Consider the following 4,323-nt stretch of genomic DNA (forward strand, 5'->3'; position numbering starts at 1 on the left):
CTATTCATTTCCTTTTTTTATTTAATTTGCAAATAGATCGTTAAGGTATAGTGGTTTCTTGAATGAACTTCCATGTTTAATTTTATGCAACTTCTATTTTTATTTTTATTCAACTTCCATTTGTATTCAATTTCCTTTTCTTTTCAATTTCCTTTTTTTATTTAATTTCCAAATAGATCGTTAAGGTATAGTGGTTTCTTGAATGAACATCCATTTTTAATTTTATGCAACTTCCATTTTAATTTTATGCAACTTCCATTTTTATTTTTATTCAACTTCCATTTTTATTCAATTTCCTTTTCTATTTAATTTTCTTATTTTATTTCGTTTCCAAATAGATCGTTAATGTATAGTGGTTTCTTAAATGAACTTCCATTTTTAATTTTAGGGAAAATTGGTCTAGGGTCCCTCTCCCACTTTTCGTAAGGGAAGAGATCCACAAAATTATTTTTTGATGTCTAAGGTCCTCCCATCTATCACAGAGAAATTCAGCCCCCTTCCTTTTGTCTACTCTCACTCGTCACCACGATCAAACACGCACAGAGAGAGAGAGCCATGTAGCCAGAAGATGTGTCGGTGGAGAGGCTTAGGGAGGTTCTCGCGGAGCTTGATCGACGGAGAGAAGCTCCACGGCACAATCACAGTCACCGACGGACAAAGTTCTCAATCCATCTACAACCGAGATTGGGAAAATTTGCAAGGAATTGAATGTTCAGCTACACACAGATGCTACGCAGGTTTTGGGGAAGATTGCAATCTCTCTCTCTCTCTCTTTCTATATATATATATATATATATATCTTCATCCTCAATCTCCATCTTCCTCTATTAACTGGTTCATTTCATATCTTGTATAGTTCTTCATCAAGCTCAATTACTATATTTCCCATTTTGAAGAACTTTACCAGCAAATGCTTGCAAAGGCTTTATATTCATGATGTTTATCTGAAATATATATTTATGAATTAAAAAGGTTGACTGAAATATATATTCATGATTAGGAAATTTCAGATAAAAAGCAACGAAAAGTGCAGTGTATTGAATCAACTCCTACATCTACTCAATCTATTACATAGAACTTGGCCTGAACAATCTCTCATTAAATCATGAGAGAGAGAGAGAGAGAGAGAGAGAGCCAACCCATTTTCTTTGTAGAGAATTTCTGTCCAGAGAAATTCTCTGAGATTTTGGCCACAGTGTAAATTTTCTCTGAGAAATTCTCTGGGAGGTTTCTCTGGACAGAAAATTCTCTGGTCATATTTGTCACTTACCAAAGTTCTCTGGTGGTATGAAGCTTTTAAAAAATTACATAATTTAAAACACTTTTTGTCTATTGAATTGGTGGCTTGGTGTTGTTTTTTCTGGTTTTCTATGTACTAATGTCATGTATATTTGCTATAGGCAAGGGTGAGTGCTAGTGTTGTGGTCTATGCTCAACTTTCAAAGCTTGATGGGGTTCTGGGAAGGTTCCATGCCTTACATTGCTTGGAAATGTTTAGGGTGGCAAAATGGTTTTTCCACTGGTGTGTATTAATGTGTTTCATGAAATTTCATATTGAATGTTCTGAGCTATGATATTGTTGCAGAAAATGTGTCGGTGGAAGCATATGGAAGGGAGAGAAATTTGAAATTTCTCTGGAGAGTCCATGAAAGGCCAAGGAGGCCAGAGAAATTTTAAATTTCTCTGGAGAGGTAATTTTGTGGGAAGGCCAGTGAAGTCAGAGAAATTTTCAAATTTCTCTGGAGTGTTGAGTCCAGGAGGGCAGAGAAATTTACAGTGGGAGGTTTAGGGAAGGTCAGCTGAGGCTTGAAAACGTTTCTGGAAAGTACTTGGCAGACTGCAACGAAGCTTCACCATCCAAATTGGGATCCAACTGTACCGAAGCTGCAAGGTTGTGGTCTGTCTTGGAGCTCATGCCCCAAGAATTGCTCAAATTTCTCTGGATTCAACCCAGAGAAATTTGAATTTTCTTTGGATTCAACCCAGAGAAAATTCAAATTTCTCTGGGTTCATTTTGACCGGTTTCTTTTGAGGCGAGCAAGGGGGTCCAACTCTAAATTGCCTCTTGTTGATCCAACTCTACCGAAGCTGCAAGGTTGTTGTCTATTATGCATATAAAAATTAGGCTAGAGTGGCAATTTTTCTGATTACTCTCTCTCTTATGCTGTTGCTTGGTATATCTAACATGAAATTTTTGGTTTTTCAGGTGATGTTGAAGCTTCTTTGAGTTGGTGTCCCAGTGTTTTTTGAATTCATTGATCTTCTTTTCAATTGTTTGGGCTTGATTTTCTTGGTTGGTTTTGTTTTTTAATTTCTTCTTCATTCATCCGTGAATTAATAGTTGTAAATGCTACCGACACCGCCAATCTATAAATATAACTATCCTTTCTTGTTGCAGTACACAAAACATAAAGGTCAGAACGTTGAGTTCACAGGTTTCATTGAGTTTTCACAGGTTTGATGGTGTCTAAGATGAAAATATTGCACTGAAGAGAGGAAGAGAATTTCTCTGGATTGAATTTTCTCTGGTTGAATTTTCTCTGAATTGAATTTTCTCTGGTTGAATTTTCTCTGGATCGAATTTTCTCTGGACTGAAATTTCTCTGGATTGATGTTGAGGGACCTTAGACATCATGAAAATAGTTGATGTCCTTTATACTATAAAATCATAATATCAAGGACCTTAAAAAAAATACCCCTTAATTTTATGCAACTTCCATTTTTATTTTTATTCAACTTCCGTTTTTGTTCAATTTTCTTTTCAATTCAATTTCCCTTTTTTATTTAATTTCCAAATAGATCGTTAATGCATAGTGGTTTCTTGAATGAACATCCATTTTTAATTTTATGCAACTTCCATTTTTATTTTATTCAACTTCCTTTTCTATTCAATTTTCCTTTTTTATTTAATTTCCAAATAGATCGTTAATGTATAGTGGTGTCTTGAATGAACTTTCATGTTTAATTTTATGCAACTTCTATTTTTATTTTTTTTCAACTTCCATTTTTATTCAATTTCGTTTTCTTTTCAATTTCCTTTTTTTATTTAATTTCCAAATAGATCGTTAAGGTATAGTGGTTTCTTCAATGAACTTCCATTTTTAATTTTATGCAACTTCCATTTTTATTTTTATTCAACTTCCATTTTTATTCAATTTCCTTTTCTATTTAATTTTCTTTTTTTATTTCGTTTCCAAATAGATCGTTAATGTATAGTGCTTTCTTAAAGGAACTTCCATTTTTAATTTTATGCAACATCTATTTTTATTTTTATTCGACTTCCATTTTTATTTAATTCATTTTCTGTTTAATTTCCTTTATTTATTTCATTTCCAAATAGACCGTTAAGGTATAGTGGTTTCTTGAATGAACTTCCATTTTTAATTTTACAAAACTTTCATTTTTAGTTTTATTCAACTTCCATTTTTATTCAATTTCCTTTTCAATTCAATTTCCTTTTTTTATTTAATTTCCAAACAAATCGTTAATGTATAGTGGTTTCTTGAATGAACTTCCATTTTTAATTTTACGCAACTTCCATTTTTATTCTTATTCAATTACCTTTTCGATTTGATTTCCTTTTTTTATTTCATTTCCAAATAGATCGATAAGGTATAGTGGTTTCTTGAATGAACTTCCATGTTTAATTTTATGCAACTTCCATTTTTATTTTTATTCAACTTCCATTTTTATTCAATTTCCTTTCTATTCAATTTCGTTTTTTTATTTAATTTCCAAATAGATCGTTAACGGATAGTGGTTTCTTGAATGAACTTCCATTTTTATTTTTATTCAATTTCCTTTTCTATTTAATTTTTTTTTTTATTTCATTTCCAAATAGATCGTTAAGGTATAGTGGTATATTAAATGAACATCCATTTTTAATTTTATGCAACTTCCATTTTTATTTTTATTCAGCTTCCATTTTATTCAATTTCTGTTTCTATTCAATTTTCTTTTTTTATTTAATTTCCATATAGATCGTTAATGTATAGTGGTTTCTTGAATGAACTTCCATTTTTAATTTTATGAAACTTCCATTTTTATTTAATTTCCTTTTTTTATTGAATTTCCTTTTTTTATTTAATTTGCGAATAGATCGTTAAGGTATAGTGGTTTCACGGATGAACTCCCGTTTTTAATTTTAAGCAACTTCCGTTTTTATTTTTATTCAACTTCCATTTTTATTCAATTACCTTTTCTATTCATTTCTGTTGTTTTATTTTATTTCCAAATAGATCGTTAATGTATAGTGGTTTCTTGAATGAACTTTTATTTTTAATTTTATACAACTTCCATTTTTATTTTTATTCAACTTCCATT

At 31.1% G+C, this 4,323-nt stretch overlaps 1 long non-coding RNA gene across 1 annotated transcript; it reads left to right on the top strand.

Annotated features, from left to right (window-relative positions):
* Positions 1–386: 386 nt before the first annotated feature.
* On the top strand, positions 387–2,407 carry LOC145815410 (uncharacterized). The gene is made up of 2 exons (XR_014358337.1): positions 387–2,095; positions 2,207–2,407. It is a non-coding gene; the product is annotated as an uncharacterized LOC145815410 (long non-coding RNA).
* Positions 2,408–4,323: the final 1,916 nt, after the last annotated feature.

The sequence above is a fragment of the Camellia sinensis genome, unplaced genomic scaffold (assembly GCF_055761805.1).
Source record: "Camellia sinensis isolate YWXY unplaced genomic scaffold, ASM5576180v1 Unanchor2, whole genome shotgun sequence".
Lineage (NCBI taxonomy): Eukaryota > Viridiplantae > Streptophyta > Magnoliopsida > Ericales > Theaceae > Camellia > Camellia sinensis.